This window comes from Delphinapterus leucas, chromosome 6 (genome assembly GCF_059928025.1).
Source record: "Delphinapterus leucas isolate spDelLeu-1000000601 "Yukka" chromosome 6, BTC_Dleu_Yukka2, whole genome shotgun sequence".
NCBI classification, from domain to species: Eukaryota; Metazoa; Chordata; class Mammalia; order Artiodactyla; family Monodontidae; genus Delphinapterus; species Delphinapterus leucas.
The window spans coordinates 21264882-21290102 of NC_143134.1; the positions used below are offsets into that span (position 1 = coordinate 21264882).

Consider the following 25221-nt stretch of genomic DNA (forward strand, 5'->3'; position numbering starts at 1 on the left):
TAAAGAAAGCAGAGCCTCCCTAGTAGGGTGTGGGTGTGAATTGGGGGCTTGTGAGGACGGTATCATCACGATTGGCAGATGGAGAAAAGCACAATCAGGTAAATTGGGATGGGGGAGGTTTTGAGAAAAGAGTAGGTATTCAAGAAACCAAGTCCTAAATAAAGATCTTCCCTGATGTCAGGGACATTTTCATGGTTTGTCTCTTATTTTTGAGAGGTGGAGAGGAGTCTGGGTAAAATCACTATAAAACTTAGGATCTCTCACTGAAAATCGTAGGTTGAAAGATGAGTGACCAAATCATATGGCTTCAGACTCCTCTGTCCAAACTTGTTAGGATGCCTGTTTCCAAAAAGACTGATACGTACATACATGCACATATATGAATATAAATGCAGTTGTACAAGCACTTTTTAAATTTCAATATAGCTAATGAGTGAAATGCCTTTTACTTTTTATTGATATCTCAGAAGCTTGTCAAGGATTGAATAAAAATGGCCAGATGGTCATTTTTTTCAAGATTTGCTGCAAAATCTTTGAAATGCAGAGGTAGGGAATGATAATGGAAATGGAGGAAGAGGGGATAATTGTCATTCTATAATAATCTTATTTTCACAGGTGAGAGGACTTTCTAGCAACAAAGGGATTAGATGAGTGGCCAGCTGAAGCATGGATACATAAGTCCAATACTACCAATTTAAGGAAAATCAGAGGATGGAAGAAACACCCCAGCAATTTCATATTGGAGTATTTAATAGTAACTGGCAGACTTGATATAAGGTAGGTACTAATTCTAAATTTTAAAATATTTTCTATCCTTCTTTATTTGTAAGAATGTTTTACTGATCACTGTCTTGGGGCCTTGGACATATGCCAGTTATCATTTTTTCTGTGCTACGATTTCTCAATCTGCAAAACAGGTGTAAATGTAGTCCTTACAGGGATTCTGGGGTGGTGTGTCTCACATTACATAATGTCATAACACGTGAGTAAATATTAGGTCTCCTTTTTTATGCTTTATTTTCTTTCTCCAACTTGAAAGCAGGTATGATGCCATTTGCTTCTATGTAACCCTCATGTTGCATGTAGGAGTGCTTAGCTTTGAAAAATAATACAGTATATGTTCATTAACTATTTTGGAAGATCCCTGTTTGAAAAAGGACTGTTGTTAACTTTCTCTTATAGATTAAAAAAAATGAACTTCAGCGTTACGGTAACCATGTTTTTTTTCTGAATTAAAAATTAGTCTGACACACATTGTGGAAATGAGGCATACTATTTAACAATACTTTAATAGTTCTCAGATACATGTGTTCCCTCTCCTAAGAGGTTAAATAAGGGGTTCAAGGATGAAAATCCAGCTGATGGTACTGAAATTAGAACCCAGAATACATACATTCCTTGAGATGTATTCCAACTAAATCAGGATAAGTGAGTGAAGGAAGGGTATGGAAATGATGTTAAATACAAAGTCTTTTAAGCAGCTTGGGAGAAAATGCAAGGATAGCAATCTAGAATAAGTGATATTTATACAAAAGGCTCTGAGTGCACAAGCTGTCATTTTTCTAATCCATGAATAAGTACTCTATAAGTGAGAGTGGGACTGAATCTGTATCTTTTTAAAATTTGAAGACTCTATTATTGTTGTTCATTTTAAAAGAAAATTTTAATGTTATTTACATATATGTGTAAGGAATATCCCTTGAATCTCAATTGAATTTGTGGGAAATGCGTTTTGCATTTGGTTACTCTACTGAGGAATCATTGCATAGAAAAGGGAGAGAGAAGTTGCTGGGAGAAAAACATGCATCTCCAATACAAATTTATTTTAACCTATCTCACCACCATTTTTGATCAAGTTCTCCTTATTTTTTATTCAAACCCATTTGTGGGGGAAAAGTTTTAATCAAAGTATTAATTCAGTCAAAATAATTATGCAAAATAAACTGTTAATTTAATTGTAGACTATGTATGGAAGCTTATTTCAAAGCAAATGTTTGGGTTCAATCACTAGTGTTTAAAATCCTATGAAGTAACTGGTAATTTGACTTAATTCAATCTTGTCATTATTACTTTCTATGTGTCATTTAAAATTATTTTATTTTCACAGATTTACTATAGAAAAATAAGAAACTTAGATTCAGTCAGCTTGAGATAATCACTATTACCATTTTGATCAGTAGCCCTCTAAATATATATGTTGTTAGATATAAGATACATAGATTTCCATGAAAATGCAAATTTTGCAGGGCTGTAAATTTGTGATTGAATGAATAAGTGCATAGTAACAGAATTAAATTACAACACATCCACAGTTTTTATTTTTTATTTTAATTTTTTTCTGAAGTACAGTTGCTGTACATTATATGTTACATGTGTACAATATAGTGATTCACAATTTTTAAAGTTTATACTCCATTTATAGTTATTATAAAATATTGGCTATATTCCTCATGTTGCATAATATATCCTTGTAGCTTATATTATACCTAATAGTTTGTATCTCTTACTCTTACTTACAATTTTTAAATATGCAATTTTCTCATAAAATACATTTTCTATTATTACGATATTTTTATCATATACTTTTTATGGACTACATATAACTTCATGACTTTTATCAGGCCCTAAGCTTGAACATTTAGATTATTTCTAGTTTTTTGCCATTTTACTTATTTAAATTTTTTTAACTGAAAATTTTTTTCCAGCTTTATTGAAATATGACTGGCATATAACATTGTATAAGTTTAAGTTGTACAATGTGGTGATTTGATATATGTATTACTGCAAAATGATTAACACAAGAAGGTTAGTTAACACATACATCACCTCATATAGTTACCATTTGTGTGTGTGTATATGATCTTTTGCAATTTTCAACAGTACTATAATTGAAAGGCTTTGACTACATCTTTGGATATATTTGTACTTATTTTATTAGAATCATTCCCTAGTCATGGGACTGTAAAAGAGATGTGCCCATTTTAAAGATATTTATTGAATACATATATATTCAAATTGTGCTAAAGAAAGATTGTGTCAATTTATATTCTCATAGGCATGGCAGTGCCCATTTTTCTGACTCTTGCCATTCATGAGTTACAATTTGCATGCAGTCTGTTTGGTATTTAAAAAATTATATTTCAGGGTTTTAGTATTATTTGCTTATGGTATGCTTAAACACTTTATTCATATATTTAAGGGCCATTAGTGTTTTGTTGAAGAGTTCAAAGACTTTATTTTCCTCATATTAATGTCCTAGCATTCCTTATACAGGACGGATTTGTCATACAGATTTCATTATATCCTCCAGTATTTTAATATTTTATTGAAATTTTAAAATTTAGTTATTTATGGAAATTTTATTTATTTAATATCTGACTATTAAATGGATTTGTGTTTTTGAGCTGCTCTTTTCCTTTAAGATGTTGCCTTTAGGGTTATATTTTAGAAGAATTAATATTATATAAATGATATTATGTAGATAAAAACACTTCCATTTCCTTCTAATATGTATTTTATAATAAAACTCTTTTATGTATTTGATAAACTATTTAAAAAATTTTAAGGCTCAATTTTCTACCTTTTACTCTTGAATTTACATTGTTATTGTAAATGAGGTCTTTTTTCCTTTTAGTGTACAATTGACACTTGAATAACAGGGGTTAGATTGAACTGTGTGGGTCCAGTTATAGGCAGATTTTTTTCAATAAATGCTTACTACAATATAAATGATCTGCAACTGATGGACTCTTTGGATGCTGGAACCCAGGATATGGAGGGCTCTGGACCCTTTGTAAAATTATAGTTGGATTTTCATTTGCATGGGTGTCGGTGCCAATAACTCCCAGTTGTTTAAAGGTCTAACTGTATGTTCTTATTGCTGGCGCATAAGGAAGTGATGGATTTTGATCTTTATTGTTTCTTCACTTGCAACCTGGCTGAATTTTCTCATTGGTTGACTCTTACTGACCCCCACTCTCGTACTGAGCCCAAAGTCCTGCCAGATGAAAGTCAAGAGGGGCAGTGCAGACATTTGTTCTTGTGTCAGCACTGACATGCTTTTCCAGAGACAGTGGTTGGGCCATAGATTGTCCCCTGGTCTAACCTTATTGCCCAGGCTCCCTGCTTCCCCCTTAGTCAAGGCAGGATTTCTCTTCATGCAGTGATCCAGATGCCGGTCAGGAGACTCCCTTCCATGGCCTTGCCAGCACTGTTTCTTGCAAAAAATCCCTTGAAATTTTGCACATGTGAACACTGTCGCCTGGGTTTAGGGTCTACAGGTGTAGATTTTGATACTTTTTTACATTTTATCATATTAGTAGGATTTGAGAGGCAGGGAGTGTTAAAAAGGTGGACTCCATTTTTACCTTCAACCAGAATCTTCAAAGTCAGTTTGTTTCTTGGTTATCCTGTGCATCTTATAATTTAAAGAGTTTAAAAGAGCGGAAATTAAAACTCTTAAATAGAAATTGCTGTTTCTAGAAGCCACATTTGCTTTTGTCTCTCTCTGCCTATTCTTTAACATTGCATTTCTAAGCTGTGCTCTGCTATAATTAATGAGTGCTGTCTTTGACTAGTAATAGATGAAGAATCAATGCATGTCATCTACCATTACAGCTTCTTAATTGCATGAAGAGGCTCATGATCTGGGGGGAGGGGCTTTGTGATTTTTTTTTTTTTTCTGGTGCAAATGTAAGTTACTGGATCACCTATCCTACGTGAGACTGCAATTCTGATCCTTATTTCCAATTAAAGAGTAAAATTCGGTTGTTCACTTTCAGGAGTTTCCGACAGGAAGGAATTCTAATGTAGAAGGAAGGAAGGAAGGTTTTCCAGTATGTACTGCAGAAATCACAACACACAGATGCTTTAATTATGTTAGTTGCTTCAATGCAATGGGTTTTCTAACACCTTTACCACCCACTTATATGTGACCTTGAGAAAAGCTCTTCTTGTTTGAAAGCATGAGTTTCTCAGTAGCCAGCACTGCATTTTTGGAGAAAATGACCACAACGCACGAGAAGGTCACTAGTCTAATATTCTGTTGTGTAAAGATTGTGATCTATATGGCTTGGCCATAGGACACGCAGACCATTAGAATGGCTGGTTGCTGTGAGTGGCTGAGATTGGGGGTGAAATAGGGTAACTGACGTCCCTCCCTCTGAGAACAGAGTCATCAAGTCTGGGGGGCTCAGGGACTGCAGGGTGGTTGTTATGCTCTCACCACATTAGTGAGTAAGATGCTCACGTTCACTCGCCGAGCTTCTCACTGTACCTAGATTTCAGGTCATGATTTAAGCCCAGCCAAGAGTTTCTTCTCCTCTTTTACCATAAATAGAAATACTAGGCCTGTGTGATAGAGTTTTCTGGGCTCAAGTCTTTGCCTGCTGTTCTGTGCCGAGCTGCAGATCTGCTGGGATATTTTCTGCTGCGTGAGCAACTCAGCTTCCATTCTGAATATTTTATACATTCTGTGCATGCTTGGCAGAATAAGGGCTTTCACCAGTGATGAATTCGTAGTATACACATTGGCAGCTTTCCTGAACTGGTTACTTTAATGACATTATCAATTAGCCCTAAAAGTTGAAATTTAAATGAAATCCACCAACAAGCCTTTGAATCAGCTAATCACAGGAGATGGGCCTAAACAGGCCCTATATAATTAAGCAGGACAATAGTGAGGGGAAATTAATTGAGGGGTGCAGTATAAAGAGCACTGGGTTCTTTCTCCATAGCTTTGAAAAACTCTGTAATGCCAAAGGGAATAGAAAAAATCAGATTATGAAACGGGTAGAATCCATCAATACTCTTTATCCTGTTTATTGACACATTTAATCTTTACCCAAAAGCTCTGCTGGCCAATGGAGATACAAAAGGGAGGGAGTGAAGGGGAATCACTTACTTAACCCTTTCTGTTTGGCAGATGTGATACTCATTGAAAACCATTTTATTATCTTTAATTTTGACGATATTCTGCAGAGTAGAGACTTCATAGGTGAAGATGTTATGGATGAAGAATCACTCAAGAGATGAAACAATAGTGCACAAAAGAACACGGGTGGGAGTGTTATTGAGAAGGAAATCCCACTATTGGTGGAAATGCAGAATATGGACTGTAACTGCTGTTAGGGTTAAAGGAAGGGAGAGGCCAACAAGGTTGGGAGAATCAAGAAAGGCTTCAAGGAAATTAGAGGAATAAATGTGACTTAACACATGGGTAGTATCTTAAGCAGAGGCCAACAGGATGGGCTTTTAGAAAAAATATTCTCTTTTGCTTCCTTTTTTTTTGCTTCTTTTTTGTTAGGTCTTTTTTTTTCCTCTTAAAAGAATGATCTTTCTTTGAATTATGCTTAATTTTAAAAAATATTTATTGGAGTATAGTTGATTTACAATATTGTGTTAGTTTCAGGTGTACAGCAAAGTGAATCAGTTATACATATACATATATCCACTCATTTTTAGATTTTTTTCCCATATAGGTCATTACAGCGTACTGAGTAAAGTTCCCAAGAATGATCTTTAAAGGAGGGAGGAAGACTAGAAGGAGATTGTGTGTGTGTGTGTGAGTGTGAGAGTGTGTGTGTGTGTGTGTGTGCACATGTATGAGAGAGGGAGGAAGGGAGAGAGAGAGAGAGAGAGAAACAGAGAGACACTGGTGCAGAAAGCACCAGTGAGCACTAAAGAGGAATCCAGAGACAATTTCCTTCATGAATCATTTTTCTATCATAGATGTGTATGTGTTTGAGAGTGAGCTCTACTTGGTAGGGCCGTTTCTAAGGCTGTCCAGCATGCTTGTGACTACGAAGGAGCTGGCTTAGCTGCAACCAAAGAGTATGGAAGGGAGATTCTCCATGTGGAGAAAAATGTGTCTCCTCTGAGAATTTTTATCATGTTAAGTTTGTTCTAGAGTCAGGCATTAGAAAGTTCATGATATTATTTAACTTTGTTCTGGAAGGCAATGTTATAGTTTACAAAGATCTTTCACAGCATTATGTCTTTTTTTAGATTTTACCTGTGCAAGGATTCTGATGATAGAAAAGATAGTATATAATATTATATAAAAGATAATATGTATTATTGTTTGAGCAGCTATTTTCAATTATTTTGGGTACCTACCCAAGAGCAGAATTGTAGGGTCACTTAATAATTCTATGTTTAACTCTTTGAGGCGCCACCAAACTGTTTTCCACAGTGGCTAAACCATTGCCTTCCCACTAGTGATATATGAGTTTCAATTTCTCCACATCCTCACCAAGACTTGCTATTTTTCACTCTCTTGAGGGTCGCCATCCTAGTGGATGAGAAGTGGTACCTCATAGTGGTTTTTTGTTTTGTTTCTGTTTTTGTTTTGCGGTACGCGGGCCTCTCACCGTTGTGGTCTCTCCCGTTGCGGAGCACAGGCTCCGGACGCGCAGGCTCAGCGGCCATGGCTCACGGGCCCAGCCGCTCCGCGGCATGTGGGATCTTCCCAGACCGGGGCGCGAACCCGTGTCCCCTGCATCGGCAGGCGGACTCTCAACCACTGCGCCACCAGGGAAGCCCCTCATAGTGGTTTTGATTTGCATTTTCCTAATAACTATTTATGCTGAGCATCTTTTCATGTGTTTGTTGGCCATTTGGAGAAACGTCCATTTCAGTTTTTTGCCCATCTTAAAAATTGTATTTTTTTTCTTGTGGAATTGTAAAAATTCTTTATATATTCTGGGTACAAGATCTTTATCAGATATGTGATTTGCTAACATTTTTTTTCCATTCTGTGAGTTATTTCACTTTCTTGATAAGGTCCTTTGATTTGAAAAGTTTTTAATGTTGATGAAGTCTAATATATCTACTTTCTCTTTTGTTCCTTGTGCTTTTGGGGCCATACCTAAGAATTCATTGCCAAATTCAAGGTTATGAAGATTTATCCTATGTTTTTTTCTAAGAGTTTTATGGCTTTAGCTCTTATATTTAGGTTGTTCCATTCTGAATCAATTTTTGTATGTAGTGTTAAGTAATGTTCAGATTCATTCTTTTGCGTGTGGATATCCAGTTGTCCCAGCACCATTATTTGAAGCGACTATTCTCTCCTCATTGAATGGCCTTGACACCCTTACTGCAAATTAATTGGCAGTACATGTACAAGTTATTTTTGAATTCTCAATTTTATTCTGTTGGTCTGCATGGTTATCCTTATGCCAGTACTACATTGTTTTGATTACTATACCTTTGCACTAAGTTTTGAAATTGGACCTTTGTTATTCTTTTTCAACATTCAGGGCCCTTGGCAATTCTGTATAAATACAACCATCAGCTTTTCCAATTCTGCAAAAAAGGTCATAGGAACTTTGAGAGAGATTGCACTGAATCTGTAGATCATTTTAGGTATTATTAACATCTTCACAATGTTAATTCTTACAATTCATGAATACGAATGTCTTTCCTGACTGTCCTAAGACAGCCATCTAACTCTTCCCCTTGCTTTCATTCTTAACCTATACCCCTAAAGCTGATTCTTCTCACAGCAGCCAAGATAAGCATTTTTAAAGGAAAATAAGATCATGTCATTCCTGTACTTTGAACCCTCCAATGGCTTCTCCTCACAATTAGAATAAAATCCACAGTCCTCACTGAGCCAGTGAGAACCTGCAGGGTTGGTCCTTACTGCTCCCTTTGTTCTCATTTTCTACCACTCTTTCCTTGCTTACTTGGCTTCAGCAATTCCAGCCTTGCCATTCCTTCACTATAGGAAGCATACTTCTCTCTCAGGACATTTGCACTTCCTTTCTCCTTTGCCTGGAGAGCTCTTCCCCCTGATAGTTACTTACCTTGTTCCTCTCCTTATTCGTATCAGCTCAATGCTATGTCTTTGGAGAGGCCTTTCCTGACTATTTTATTTATAGTAGTATTCCATTAGTATCACCCCATACCCTATTTTATATTTCTTTATAGATTGATTACTAAAATGTGAGAAAGGATTTTGCTTCATTCACTACTGTGATTCTAGCATTTAGAGCAGTGTCTGATACATATTAGGCAGCGACTAATTTCTGCATGGAGGAAGGAATGAATGAATTCTCCTCCAGAGAAAGAGAAGTTGAAGTAGCATAACGAACATAAATAAAATAGGATTTGGAATGAGGCAGAATTTGATTTTTTAATGCCATTCTGTCACTTATCAACTGTGCAATCTCAGTAAATTATTCGACCTCTCTGGACCTCAGTTTGGAGGACATGAAATGGACAAGGTAGTATTTTACTCCAAAGTTGTGGAGAAGCTTGGCTGTTAGGCATGTGAATCCCCTGGTATAGTGCTTGGCAAGAAGGAAGTACTTAAATAATTGCAGCTATTGCTATGGAGATTATTTCTTACCCTCAGCTAGGTTAAAACACATGAAAGTCACGTTCCTTAGAAGACAGTAATATATTTTGGCCTCTGGACTCAGAGCTGCAGTATTGAAATTGCTTGGTGTCTGATTATACAAAAGACTGAGTTTTCCTAAAATTGCTCAGCTAGTTTCCAGGGGTTATTTTCTCTTGTTTATTGTTTTTCCCCCTTGAAGAAGGTGTATTTTGGTTTCTGAGTCCATTAGGAATTTCAAAAGAGATACATGTATATTGATAATCCAAAGCTAGCTTGTTGCCATGAACGTTATTTTGAACCTTCCAATTTGTAATCAAAGTTTCATTGGTGTCATAGTTAACTTCCTCTTGAAACTCCCACACCATTTTCTTAGTGAACTGTTGAGAATTTAGTAAAATTCTTTAGCCAATCTTAAACTGTACTGTGGATGACTTAGTCACAATGCAGCCCAAAACAAATAAGAGAGACTACGTACGCCATATCATCCATTCAACCCCATTATTTTATATTCACTGCTGCCACAGACAAGTCCTTTATTAGGGACTATATTGTATCGTATTTAATTCCAGGGTTGGGAACTAAAGTTGCATTGATGATGCGAGGACTGGCTTGGTACATAGCCAGGTGCAAATGGTGGAAGCTTAGTGTTTGATTCTGCTGATGTGCTCTTTTCGCTCAGATCCTGGAACACCATCCCCACTGCTCCTCTTGGTTCTTGTCTCTACTGCAGGCTCTCACATGATGTTAAAGAACACTCAGGGATCAGTCTTTCAGACAGACATGAGCTAAAGATTCTGACATAACCGCCCACGGGACTGGCATCAAGATACTAAATTTGTACTGAAAAAAAAAAAAGCAGCAAAATCAATCAGATTCAAGAAACTGCCATACCAGAGGGTGGATGGGCACCTGGAGGATAGATGTTATTTCTTTTCTTTTTTTTTAAAACAATTATGCATTATCTAGAATACTGAGTGGTAGAGGTAAAAATCTATTCAATAACTCCATGATTTGACAGTTGAACCATGCTTGCTAATATTGTTTCACACAGCGCATTACACACAGCTTGTTCTCAATAAATATCTTTCCTGCATAATGGCTCTCATACACTTCTTTTCCCTCTGAGTTTGAATCGGCAGCCATGATACCCAAGGAGTCTTCATCTTGTTAGCAAGATGCATAATCTCGTTGGCCATCAAAAGATTAGAGCAGAGGAACAGCTGGAAACCAGCAGGGATGGGTGGGGGAAAGAAAACCTGATCTGTAATTATTTCATTTCTCTTCTTTGACAGCGTCCTCCTATTCTAAGACATGGATTCAAAGTGACTGAGTGCCTCCCTCCCTAATCCTGTGTCAAGATGAGCCTTGTAAACTAGGGTCAGAGAAATTGCTTTACTTTCCTATCACAGTGAAATAATGTGCTAAAGCTCCAAACCTGAAGCATGGAAGAAAAAATAGATGTTAAATGTAGCCATAAATATACTCACATTTTTCTCTTTATTTTTCTTAGTAACCTGAATGGATACGTAGTCCTAAGCAGTACTTTCCAGGGACATGGGGCCTATTTAAATAATAGCTACTTTTAAAATCTGGATTCCAGTTTTTCACTGTGTTTTAATCAGTGAAAGTTAATTTTACAGAAGATACTTTAAAGAAAGTTAATAAGTTTGGGTGAAAACTCAGTTTAGATTCTATATTAATTGTGCTTTCTATTGTTTTCTTGTTCCCACACTTAACTCTAGGCTGAAACAAATCAAAATAAAAGGATCAGACATAAGTAAAGACGATGACAAACCAGATTTGGCCAGACATGTGTACAATGCATTTAGTGTCTGGAAACATAAAAATAAATGCACAAACTGTGATGAGACAAAATCAATTGTAATGAACGTGGGCTGAATTTCAACTCTGTGCTAAGCACTTAACACATAGTCTTTTATTTATTCTCTAAAACAACTCTGGGAGATGATAGAAATAGTAAAGTAGAAAATGTGGATAGTAATAGCTATTTCACAAAGTTTTTGAAGTGCTTTAATAAGCTAGTTAGCTACACAGATGGCAAAATGCCTTCGACATAACGTAATTTATGCATAATAATAATTGATTCCCCTTTGAATTTGACATAAAAGAAATCTCGAAGCTCAGTGATGTCAAGTCACTTTCCCTAGGTCTTATCACTGGAAGATAGTGGCCTAGCTGTTCTAGAACTCAGGTGTTACGAGAGTCCCTTGGAAAAAAGGCTTTTAGGACCCCCAATTCCCCTAAAATTGTCATGAAAATATTTTTTCTAGCTCACAGAAAGCAGGTGGGACAAACAGAATAGTAAGGTAATAGGGTCTGTGCATTCCTCTTCAGGATTAACATACATTTGCAACAAAAGAGAAGAAATGTATTAGGATCTGAAAATTCCCTTTTAAAAGTCTCTTTTGGCTTTGAATTCAGACTTGCTCATTTTTTATGTCTATTAATGACTTTCAGAGTGAACTGGGATATGTATAAAAATATTCTCAACAGTGTTATTCATAATGGCCCAAATGAGAAAAAAACACATGTTCATCAACAGAAACACTATACATCAATTAAAATGAATAAATGTCTGCTATGCATTCATTAGTCAAGCGTGTAAAGAGATCTCAAAAATATAATAATGAAAAAATATGTATAATAATGTGTAAAAGAAGCCAAACTAAAAATACGTACTGTACAATTCCATTTATATAAAGCTAAAAATAAGTGAAACTAAACCACATTATTTGGAAGTTCACACATAAGTATTAAAAGTATAACAAAAAGCAAGGAAATGATCACCATAAAAGTCAGGTCAGGGTTATTCCAGGATATAGGAGGGAGTTTTAATTAGGAACAATATGTTGAGTGCTTTTGGAATGCAAGGATATTCCTTTTTTGTCCTCAGAGGTGGTCTTAGGGATGTTTACTTTACAATAATTCATTAAACTGCACATTCATATTTTATGCATTTTTCTGTAAGTGTGCTATATTTTTACATTTCACAATAAGAAAGGTTTCAAAAAAGAATAGAAACTTGTCTTATTGAGAAGACACATTTCTTTGATGAGAGAAGTAATAGAAGGGGTTAGAACACTTGATTCCCATTCTCACGGTGTGACTTGTCCCCTATTGGAACGGATGCCAGGTCAGGCCAGCAGGGTCTGCTGTCTGTCTGCCTGGTCACTAGCCATCTGAGCCAGTGATGGGGCCTGGGCCTCTGGGGAAATGCCTGGGTCTTTCCTTCATGCAGAAGATGGGAGATAAGCTGGAAATGATTTGGATAGTTTTGGACACTGCTTTTTTTTTTTGTGGTACGCGGGCCTCTCACTGTTGTGGCCTCTCCCGTTGTGGAGCACAGGCTCCGGACGCGCAGGCTTAGCGGCCATGGCTCACGGGCCCAGCCGCTCCGCAGCACGTGGGATCTTCCCGGACTGGGGCACGAACCCGCATCCTCTGCATCGGCAGGCGGACTCTCAACCACTACGCCACCAGGGAAGCCCTGGACACTGCTTTTATGGATCATTTTAGTGAGTTTATCTTTGGGGATTCTGCAATTTCTTCCTCACCTCAATAAAAAGAACCAAACTATACTCAGACCCTAAAGAGAAAACATCCTTATTTTCAGCAGACCCCCAAACATCAAGTCAGTTTCACTTCAAAATCTGTTACATCATCGTTAGTAATCATTTTGCATGGTTGCTGAGCTTTTTTCAGGGGCCTGCTCATCTGTGAAATTAGGTGTGTCTGCCCCCCCGGTTCCCTGAGTGAAATGGTTTCAGGGTGGACATGCAGTTGAACTAAGTCAGCTTGAGGGTGGAGTGTTCTGAACAAAAGAAACCCAGCATCCAGATGGAAGCAGCTTGAGTGGAAGCAGTCACAGGGGCTGCAGGGCAGAGGCTGGGAGCCTGTATCTGCTAAGGATGTAAGATTATCTCAAAAGTCAGGGCCTGGGCTGCTCGTCTTTGACATGCCATTTGTAAGATCCAGAACGAGGCTTGAATGTGAGGAGGATGTAAAGGATGCAAGTGATACTTATTTTAAAAAGAAAAATACAGGGCTTCCCTGGTGGCGCAGTGGTTGAGAGTCCGCCTGCCGATTCAGGGGACATGTGTTCGTGCCCCGGTCTGGGAGGATCCCACATGCCGCGGAGCGGCTGGGCCCGTGAGCCATGGCCGCTGAGACTGCGCGTCCGGAGCCTGTGCTCCGCAATGGGAAAGGCCACAACAGTGAGAAGCCCGTGTACCGCCGGAAAAAAAAAAAAGAAAAAAGAAAAATACAGCAGTCAGCTTGAGTGTCTACACAATCTCCTCGTCTTCCCTGGTCAGTCAATTCTTATAACCAAGGCTGATTCCTGACCGTGGTGCATGATTTAGAGTTGAGACTGTATGATAAACAGGACAGGAAATAAGGTGGGCCCTGAAAGGCTTTAATACAGAGTCTGGGAGGTCCGTGTTCACACAGCCAGTAGGAACCTGAAGGAGAATTCTAAGGCAAATAAGGTTAAAGAATCAGATTTTCCCCCATTCACTCCATATGTCTAGAGTTATGTCTGATTTTTTAGAAAAAGAAGATATCTTCACTGGCTAGTAAACTGCCTGTGACATTTTGGTGACTAATAAATTACTTTGTGGGCTTCCCTGGTGGCGCAGTGGTTGAGAGTCCGCCTGCTGATGCAGGGGACGCGGGTTCGTGCCCCGGACCGGGAAGATCCCATATGCCGCGGAGCGGCTGGACCCGTGAGCTATGGCCGCTGGGCCTGCGCGTCCGGAGCCTGTGCTCCGCAACGGGAGAGGCTACAGCAGTGAGAGGCCCGCGTACCGCAAAAAAAAAAAAAAAAAAAAAAAAAATTACTTTGTTTGTTAAAGATTACATAGAAAATTGCAGAGCCACTTGCTCGTTTTAACTTATTGAGCTCTTTGTATCAAAACAGAAAGATGGGGTCCTCTGCGTCTTGTAGTTGTCTGCAGATGCTGCCCCATCTGACTAGTTGCAGTACAAATAATTACAAACTAAATCTAGTTTAACAGGGGGTCATGGAAGGCACATCCACCACTTGTGTGATGCTAAACATTTTCAATGATTCTTGATGCCGGGATTTCCTCATCTCTAAATCAGAGATGACCACATTTTTCCTAAAATTGTTATAAAGGTTAAATAAATAAATATGTATATATAACACACACATATATTATAAATATATATATAACCTCTTTAATTTCATTTAATCCCACATATATGTAACATGCCACATCATACCATGCTCAATAACGAAAGTCATGGTGCCATGCTTTTCCCCATATGTTGGTGTTCAATGAAAAACCTCATCTACAGGATAACAAAGTAATACCAATTTGTAACTGAATATTTTGCAATATAAGATCCATGGTTTATGACGTCTGAGTGATTTTTAAAGTAAGATGTATAAAAATAACATACATCTTTACTACCTATAAGCAAGTTCTCTTTCGTGGATTAGGAACTCTTTATAATTTACAAAGAGAAAACATCCTTAATTTTGGTGGGCCTGAGAACATCAGGTCAGTTGGACTGAGCAGGTCAGTGCTTCTTATATAACTTTGTTTTTATTTTATCGACTGAAATAAGGGTGCTCTCTCGCCCTTTCTACTTCTAAATACCATGCATAGATTGCATTTCTTGGTTTTTCTTAATGCTTGGTTTAAGCATTAGTTACTGAATTTCTCCTCTGCCCATCCTCATCACATACATGTCAAAAGCCTGTCACTCTCTCTAGTTTAGACTTTATAACTTTGGTCAGATCAATGATTCTCAAACTTTAGAGTGCCTTAGAATCACTTTGATAGCTTGTGTAAATACAGATTCGTGGGTCCTACTCCCCCCTGATTCAGTAAGGGAGGATCCAGAGAATGTGCATTCCAAACAAATTTCTAGGTGATGTCGTGATGCTGTTGGACTGGCCGAGGGACCACACTCTGGGAACCACTGGGTGACATAAACATTTCATCTTCACATTGTAAAACATACGTTATAGCTGAGCCCTGTATATATACCATAGTTGCTTTCTGTTTCTCATCGATATATTTTTGTTCTCCCTAGAGTTAATAATTGTCTTTTCACCATTTGATTTAGTTTGTATGCACCTATCATTAAGTTATACCCAAATTCTCTCTCAGTGATGTAAATCTCCCAATATGTTCAGATTCATTAGTTATTTTTAAATATCTTTTTAAAAAATAAATATCCCAGGATTTTTTTTGACATGCTCCAACGTGGACTGACACACACAGCTGCTGTGTTGAACACCCTACTTTCCAGATTTTGTAGCTTTTTAAAAAAGTATCTGAGAATGTCTTTTTTTCTCCCCTTTTATTCCATTGAAAGTTGGTTGACTAAAATTCTAGGTTGAAAGTAATTTCTTTTTGAAAGCATTGTTCCATGGTCCTCTGACTTCCATTATTGCTACTGGGTAATCTGACATCATCTGATTCTTGATCCTTTGCAAGAAACCAGTTTTCTTTCTGGAAGTTTTAGAATCTTTTCTTAATATCCAGTCTTTTGAAATTTTTCAGGGGTTCTAGCGTAGTTCTATTTTCATCTATTGTGCTGAGCACGAAATGGGCTCTTCCAGTCTGGAAACTCACATCCTACAAGTCTGAGAAACTTTCTCCAGTTACCTCGTGGATAATTTCTTACCTTCTATTTTCTCTGTCCACTTTTTCTGTGACTCCTATGTGTGTATGATGGACATTCTGGAAAAGTCCAATTTTCTTATCTTTTCTCTCCATTTTCTAACTCTTTATATTTTGGTTCTACATTCTGGGAGAATTCTTCAAATTTACGGGGTTTTTTCCCTCATTTTTAATTCTTAACATCTCTTTCTGGCTCTTCTCTTAATATTTTTTTTTGAAGCACCCTGTTTTTGCTTCATGGATGTAATATCTTTTATCTCTTGGAAGGTATTAATATAGGTTTAAAAACGTTTTTTTTTCTCCCTGTACTATCTCTGTGTCCTTCCTGTTACTTTATGTGATTTCTGTCTTTTATAATACGATTTTCCTCAAATATGTGATAATTGTTGACTGTAAATTCTTATTTAAGAGTGGGCTACTAAAAAGCTGACTGGATGCTTTTGTACCAATAAATAGAGTTGTTTGTCTCTCACTAAACCCTCACTGCCCAGGACTATGGAGCCCTGTCTTCTTCCACCTCTGGAGAAACATGATGACTTATGTGATAGAAAGACAATGAGATTTGACATGAAGATCTGCATGTAGGGTCCTGAATCTCCCCCCTTAGAATCTGCATGAGCTTGAATAGATGTCTTGCTTTCTCAGTGTCAATCTGAATGCTTAGAACAGTGTATGGCACATGTCATACATGTAATACATATTTGTGGAATGAACAGATATCCTCAAATGAGAAATGAAGATCATAACACCCTCCTCCTCACTTTGTGGAGTTATTTAATTAAGAGAGTATGTCAAAAAGTCCCTTGAAATTATCAAGTGCTACTCAAATTTCAGAGGTTATTATCAAAGAGACGCTAACATTTATTGCACAAGTGCAGTACTGTAGGGAGTGTGCTGTACTGGTCAGTTTCACTGCAGGCATATCCTTCATAATACATGTGTAAGTATGGATGCTGTGCTTCTGTAAAATGAGAAGCATTGGGTTTTTTTTTAGGATAAAAAAGACTTAATTTAATTTTTTAATAAAGTATAATTTTAAAAAAAGATTAACCCAGGAAATCATGGTTGTTGGTGTTTGCAGATCAGGAAATAAAATATTTCATCATCACACAAACACCTTATGTATAAACCAGCTTACATAAAAATGAAATTACTGGGCTTCCCTGGTGGAGCAGTGGTTGAGAGTCTGCCTGCCAGTGCAGGGGACGCGGGTTCGAGCCCTGGTCTGGGAGGATCCCACATGCCGCGGAGCAACTGGGCCTGTGAGCCACAACTACTGAGCCTGCGCGTCTGGAGCTTGTGCTGCGCAACAAGAGAGGCCGCGATAGTGAGAGGCCCGCGCGCCGTGATGAAGAGTGGCACCCGCTCGCCGCAGCTAGAGAAAGCCCTCGCACAGAAACGAAGACCCAACACAGCCAAAAATAAATAAATAAATAAATAAATTTTAAAAAATGCCCTTATAAAAAAATGAAATTACTTACAGTGTGAAGCCTAGAGTATACTCCATTCTTTGTTGTTCTGATTAGCATAAGCAAACGTATAAGTTCCTTCTTATATCTTGAGAATGAATGATGGATGTTTGTTTGAACCACCAGGGTTTCTCCTCATAGCTGAAGCCGTCTTATAGTGTAGAAATTCCTTTTCCATTATTAAGAATGAAAGTCCATTCTCAAGTATATGTGGTCCAACAGCTAGCACTCTCAGGATTTGTTGCTTGTCTGTGATTAATACCAGCGCCACCTTCTGTTAGCCGGTGCCCTCGTGGACCACGCGGAATGGCATTTGTTTTGCAGCTTATATTTAGGACACTTGTTGCAAGGTTAAGAACTACTTCAGAAAATGAAGCTTCTTTAAACAACTCTTTTAACTCTTGATCAGACGTAACCTCCAGTGCATGTATCCTACTATGGCAAAGGGCTTGTGTATACTTTTTCACAGAATCCAGCCCTTCTGGTCCACGAACAAACTTTGTTACTTCTGCAGCAAGTCGTTTCTGAGGACGCCGGTTTTCTGGCTCTGTGACATGCTGCTGCATTATGTCATTAATCTCTGGAAGGGGTGGAAAAGTGAAGGGCTTTTGGTACCTTTCTATTGAATCATCTTGCTGCCTGACAACTGATACAATTCAAAGGGAGGTATCTTAACTCCGTGTAGCCAAACAGCACTGTCAGATGACTTTCATGGTTTTGATCCACTTGTAATTAGGGGAACAGTGATTCCAAATACGTCTTCTCCAGTCATCTTGTGGATGAAATCATACCCGGACATGAGATTGCTTAGCTCATCAGATCCACCCAGCCGGATCAACAGCCATAACGCTGGAACAGGTAGTAGAAGTTATAGGCCTGGAGCATTCAGTATAAGAAGAACTCGTTCACAGGCCTGGAGCATTCAGTATAAGAAGAACTCTTTCGACCTCATGATCTCAGGGCTCTAGTGCCGACGAGTCTGGATGCTCATGCGCAAGCGTCCGCCCACAGCTGCTCGGAAGGCCGTAGTACTGCGCTGTGAAGCTGCAGGTCCGATCATCAGCAAAGAAATGCTGATCAGCTGCTGGAACCCTCTGCGCAGGCGCAATGGCCCCTCCCACCTGCGCAATCGCTTTGTAGGTAAAGGGGCGCAGCTGCGCCAGGAGATGGCCCACGAGAGGCAACAAGTCGGCCGTGGGATGAGGCCACAGTAGATGGTCTGGAGAAAGCTTCCCGCCTTGCCACAGTGGAAGAGCTCTGGCAATTCTATCTTCATACCCCTTTTGGGGGAGAACTTTTTTTTTTTTTGCGGTACGCGGGCCTCTCACTGTTGCGGCCTCTCCCGTTGCGGAGCACAGGCTCCGGACGCGCAGGCTCGGCGGCCATGGCTCACGGGCCCAGCCGCTCCGCGGCATGTGGGAGCTTCCCAGACCGGGGCAGGAACCCGTGGCCCCTGCATTGGCAGGCGGACTCTCAACCACTGCGCCACCAGGGGAGCCCAGGGGAGAACTTCTTGAACAGACCCCCGGACTCCTGCACCGCCGGCCACCCCTGAGCGCCGGAGTGAGCCTCACGCAGCCCCAGGCGCAAGACTCCTGAAGGGCCTGGGGCTCCAGACCACCTGCCTGAGGAAAAGGACCACAACATGGCAGCCTATCAGAAGCAGCCTTGGAATATGTGAACACTCTCCTGTAGAAGAGCAGGTAGGATTCAACAGAGTGGCAGGATGGGGGAAGATAGGTAATGTACATGTTGGCTTCCTATCAGGAGGAACTCTGCTAGTTAGAACTTTGAATCAAAGAGATGAGCTGTCTTATAGTGGGTAGGGTTCCTGTCCCTGGACAAAGCAGAATTTTCCAGGAACACTGCAAAGGAAAATACCTCCTGGAATGCTGTAAAGGAAATTTCCTGGTAGGGATAAATTACGTCACTAGACTCAAAGTGCTCTAAAACCTTTTTTGTCTTTAAGATCTTCGTTATTACAGAATCACAGATTTTAAAGCTACCGTCAACATTCCAAATGCTAGAAAATAGACATAAATGTTCTCAGTCAGATTTACTTGGGATGTTTTATAAACATCTTTTGAAATGAATCAGTAAAGAAACAAACATTCCCAATATGTCTAAATCGTTGGAGCTGATTCTGTCTTCAGAAAATGCAGTTTGATAACTGCTTGGAGAGGTCAGAGTCCCCCGCTGTAGGGCAGTGGCTTCTTCGTTGAGGCCAGTCCTTTATTTGATATTTTCTTGAAGAAATGAAAGGCATTTGGGGAATGCAGACAAGGAGGATGGCGCGCTTCCAGGAAAGAGCACAATTTCTTCCTTGAACGGGCTTGCTGCCCAGAAAACAGGTTGATTCCCATTTTATCTGCAGTGCATCATTCATTTATGTGCAGTGCTGTAGGGCTGCCAGCCTCTGCCTGGATACAGTCTTGTCCCCTGAGAAGGGCTGCATTCATTTGTAACCATCCGATGCTGTTTAGCTGACAAGTCAGCATTTTCACCCTCTTTTACCAAGACCCCAAGAAAAGAAAGTACTGTAAGATCTTCTTTAGCTTTTCAAGGTCGCTTCAGAAGAGAGCTAAAATAAGAAAATATCACTATATTTTCGTTTGAACAGGATTTAAAGGATCAAATAAGAAATAAAAGAGTGCAGGCTTTAAAGATTGAGTTATATTTTCAGGAAGTGTAAATCAAGGGAGATAATTGCACCTTTTTTCCTCATCTCTCTTGTTGAAATCCAGGTAGAATTGGTGACTAAAAAAAAGGTTACCGAGCTGCAGTGGCTTTGCAGTGTCATTTTCTGACCAATCTCTTCCAGTACCCGGTAGAATAGATACTGCAGTAAAGGGTTATCTAATGGGTTAAAGTTAAGCTTCTATTAATAACTTTGGCTCAGGCCTAAGGTAAGGGGAGAGGGCCCACATAGTTGCAGGTGTCCGATGAATAGTGGTAGAATATCTCAAGAGCAACAGCAATATGTCTCTCACTGGGAGGTTCCCTAGAGCCCTGTCCTAAGTTCTCATCTACCTTCTACCTAGATGGTATCATCCAATGCCTTGTTTTAAATTCCTATCTGAATATTTCCAAACCTCTGTCTCATGCCCATACTTATTTTAAATTTTAGAAACGTATGTCAACTGAGTAATGAACATTTACATATGAATGGATCAAATGAACTAAAAACTAACCTCTCTTTTGGGGAATAGGGCAGAGGATTGAAAATCTTACTCCTCACTTCATCTCCACTGGGGTTCCCTATACACAATGTATAAGATATATACACAAGGTGGAAAACCAAATAGGAATCAAAATACTCTTCTACTGTGGATCAGCTGTTAACCTAACACAGCCTTGCCACAAGGGCTTAACCCAGCCCTCTCTGTTAAAACTGATTTGGAGTGTATGACTCGAGCTTGGATTCCCCAGTGGGATTTCCTGTTCTCTCTCTGTCCTGAAACTAAAATGGCTAAGTCTTCAGATTAGACCCCAGACTAATTACATGGCCTGCCCCTAACAATTAGACTCAGTCCATATTTGTTTTCCACATGGAGGACCAGGACAAAAGTGGAGGACAGGAAGACTGCATAGGGTTATGAACTTCATTTTGCACATGTTTTTTCTTCCCATTCAATACCTTTCCTCCACTGCCTGATGAATTTCTAATCATTCATCTTGATTAAGCTTAAATTTCACCTTCTCTGAAAATGCCTTGATATAGCAAGCTTTACTTATCCATTGTGCTCCCATAGCATACTGGTGCTGACACCGTGGCTCTTAGAAATATTCTTTGTCCTTGCTGGTTCTGCTCTGCGTGGTGGGGGACTGGCTTTTCCAGGCTGCATTCTCCAAGCTCCTGTATAGCAGCTGAAGCTTGTGGCTGGCATCCCTGGCAGGAGATGGGGGATGGGCTCTTCCCTTCCCTCCCTTCATTGAGTGACTTTTCTAGTAGTGAGTATGTTCCTTCTGAAATTCCTCCCTCTTGACATGCTTGCTTCTGTTCCAGCTCCAAGTGGGGAACCCTAGCTCTGGTAACAACATGGTATTAGTTTCCTGGGGCTGCTGTAACAAATTACTACAAATTTGGTGATTCCCAACAATAGAAATTTATTCTCTCCGAGTTCTGGTGGCCAAAAGTCTGAAATTAAGGTTTCAGTAGGGATAAGCTCCTTCCACCAGTTCTTGAAGAGAATTCTTCCTTGTCTCTTCCAGCTTCTGGTGGTTCCAGGTGCTCCTTGGCTTATGGCAGCATTACTCCAATCTATGCCTCTGTCTTTACATGGTGGTCTTCTCTTCTCTTTCTGCATCTTCTACTCTTGTCTCTTGGAAGAAAATTTTTTTGGATTTAGGGTCCACCTGATTAGTTCAAGATAATCTCATCTCAGGATCTTTAATTACATCTGCAAAGACCTTTTTTCCAAATAAGATAATATTCACTGGCTCCAGGTATTAGGATGTGGACATATTTTGGGGGAGGTCTACCATTCAACCCACTACAATCACTTCCTCTCCTTGTTTCTCCCATCTATGATTGGTAGAGACTGTCTGCTTTGGAAAATCTCTAGGTTATCTTATTGTTCACTCTTCAGCTGCTCAGATCCTGCCTCTTCTGAGTAGCCAGCTACTTACATTTTCTCTGTTACAAATATTTGAAATGGTTATAGTGAGATCCTGATGGATATATATAGTGATTTTTATATGTGTCTATTATACACTCATAATACAACATATTGTCATGCTTTGTTTACATGTCTATGTCCCTTGGTATGCTGTATAACCTTTGTTATTTTTCTTTCTGTCCCCAGGACTCCACACAATCCCTAGTTTGGAAAGTTTTCAACAAATAATGGATTATGAACAATGATCTGAAGATGAAATGAGAAAAATATGCTTAATAGATCTAAAATCTGCAATGAATATATTATAAAGTGTCCATTGAAACTATTCAAAGAAAATGGGACCTTCGACAAAACAGCATCACTTGGAGAGAAAAATATCTTTATGTGGACAGAGAAATTATTGGCTCTTCAGAGTCCAGTATGGATAATCACCACAAAACAGTGAGTCTGGCAGAATTTTTAAAATATTTCTTAACACCTTCTTATCTCTCAGAGTTTCACTCGATACTCATTCACGTCAAATGCTTTCCAAACTTCCTCTTTTTACCCATAGTCAACATTTTCAATAAACAATCTGCTTCTAATTACCACTAATAATTTTAATTGGGGAGTGGGTGTTCTTTATGGATATTATTGTTCAATGAATAATCTTTTCTATAGACTGTTATCTGGACAGTCTTTTAGAATAAGAGTTCCGGTGATTTTACTCCCTTTTTAAAAGTCTTCAGTGGTTTTGCATTTTTCACCAAAAAGGTCCAAAGTGGCATTCAAAGCTCTCTTTCGTCCTTGAGCACTCAAATATTCTCTCCTACTGTGCTTGTGTGGATTACTGACAGTCGACCAACATCCCTATGGTCTTTGGTTCATATACCTTTGCACTTTAATCCTCCACATCTGGGGAGATTTGACAACAGTTCTGCTTGTTTCAACTTTCTGTGTTTTTAAAACCATTATACCGACCTGGTTAAACCTTGGGAACTAGATAGATTTGGGTTTGAACTCAGATTCTATTTATTGACCACGTGTGAACTTGAGAAATTCAGTAATGTCTTGGAACTTTGGTTTTCTCATTTGTAAAATGGAGATTTTCATACCTACCTCAGAGTGTTATTTCTAGGATTAAATGAGAAAATAGATGTGATATGCTTGTCACACAAATACTTGAAAGATGGTATTATTCTAATCTTCTGTCAAAGATAATTTTCTGATTGAAAGCTTTCCTGATTTTTCAAACATGTTTCTTACTTTAAAATTTGAAAATACATTTTATTTTAGTCCTCTTTTAGTATTTATATTACTCAAAGTTAAATTTATCTTTTAAATCTAACCCACTCACTATATTGAATAGAGTATTTATGATTTACATTTCTCTGTACCCTTTAGAACAATCCTGTGTCCGGCACATAGTAGGCATTCAAAAAATTGTTGAATCGAATTCATCATCAATCCACTGAGCTGATAAATTGCAGTACGTTCCTGCTCTACGCTCCTTGTTCTGAAGGGCTGTGCTCTACACATTAATCTTAGAATCACAGGGATGTAGGCCCTGAAGCTGTGGTGTCTCAGTTTCATTATATTAATGAGATAGCTCAGAAGATTGGAAATAGAATGGTATTTAACCATTGATTAGCCATCAGAAGTTTTCTGAGGTGCTGAAGTATATGTTCTATAATTTCAGAAGCACTAATTCATTTTATAAAAGCTACTTAAGGGTAGGTTTTCCACAAGCATTAATCAGTTGGGTCACTCTTCAGTGTTGAAGCAAACAATAGCCTAAACCACTTGTTTCTTTAATAAGTCCAAGTGGTTTGGAGTCAGGGAATTTAATAAGAATGCGTTATCTATTAATTTATTCACACATAAGAATACTTATCATTTACTCCTTTTATTCACTCATCCATATTTTAAGAACTGAAAACATGGTATTTGAAAGAGAAATTATTTCTCTAGTAGAGCCTATACTATTTCTTTGAGGTATTTTGTTAATATTTAGGATTTTTATTGCTTCGAGTATATACATTTATTACAATGTCACATTTTGTTTAATCTTAATATTCTTTTCCTGAAAAATTTGAGTCATTAATATAATACATAGGTTATTCAATTAGTATTAATATTCCTTTTGTACTCAGGCATATTCATTTCTGTCTTGTGATAACTGAATACTTTTAGTGCTGAGACCGCGAGACCCAACCAAATGCCCCAGGGTGCTGATCAGTTGTATAACATCCGATAATATTCCAGCATCCCACACATATAACCTTTGGTTGATGCCCTTGATGTTACCACCACAGTAAGACTGTGCCAGGTGTCCTCTCAGTGGCTTTACTGTGGACCCTTTGATGTCTGATGAAGGGTCTATTGGGGATGAAAGATGTTCTCAGTGACTTGAGTTGTCATAACTAAGTCTTAGCCTTTTCCCAAAAATCTATGGGTTATTATCTTGAAGTCGTGTAAATAAGTTGAAATCAGGTCTCAGCAATTGCAGTCACACCCGCACCTTTCTTTTTTACTCTCCTCCAGGGAGAACATTAATGGATTGCCAGAATTTCATTTGCAGAGACACTCAGAATCATCTTAGAGTCATATTTAAGATTTCATTTGATTTACCTTATGGCCATACCTCACTAATAAACTTCTTAAATGTGATTCATATCGGAAGCTTTTATGCCTTTGAATTCTATCAGTTTGCAGAAACTGCTTTTTTTAAACTTAACCAGTGGATTCTTCTTCCTTTTAAAACAGACTTATTGGGATTTGATTTATACACTATAAAATTCAGCCAACGTAAGTGTACAATTCAGTGGTTTAAGTATATCTACATAGTTGTCCAGTCATCAAGATATAACCTTAGAATATTTTTATAACCCTGGGAAAAAACCTTATACCCATTAGCAGTCCCTCCCCATTCTGTTCAGTCTCCACTATCCCTAGGCAAATATTAATCTACTTTCTATTTCTATGGATTTGCCTATACTGGACATTTCATATAAATGGAATAATGCAGTATGTAGTCTTTCATGACTAACTTCTTTCATTTATCATAATGTTTTCAAGGTTCATCCTGATTTTAGCTAGTCCTGTGTTTTATTCCTTTTTATTGCCAAATAATA

The 25221-nt window shown here is 38.5% G+C and overlaps 1 pseudogene; it reads right to left on the reverse strand.

Annotated features, from left to right (window-relative positions):
- Positions 1 to 17385: 17385 nt before the first annotated feature.
- LOC111185326 (tyrosine--tRNA ligase, mitochondrial pseudogene) lies at positions 17386 to 18572 on the reverse strand (annotated as a pseudogene).
- Positions 18573 to 25221: the final 6649 nt, after the last annotated feature.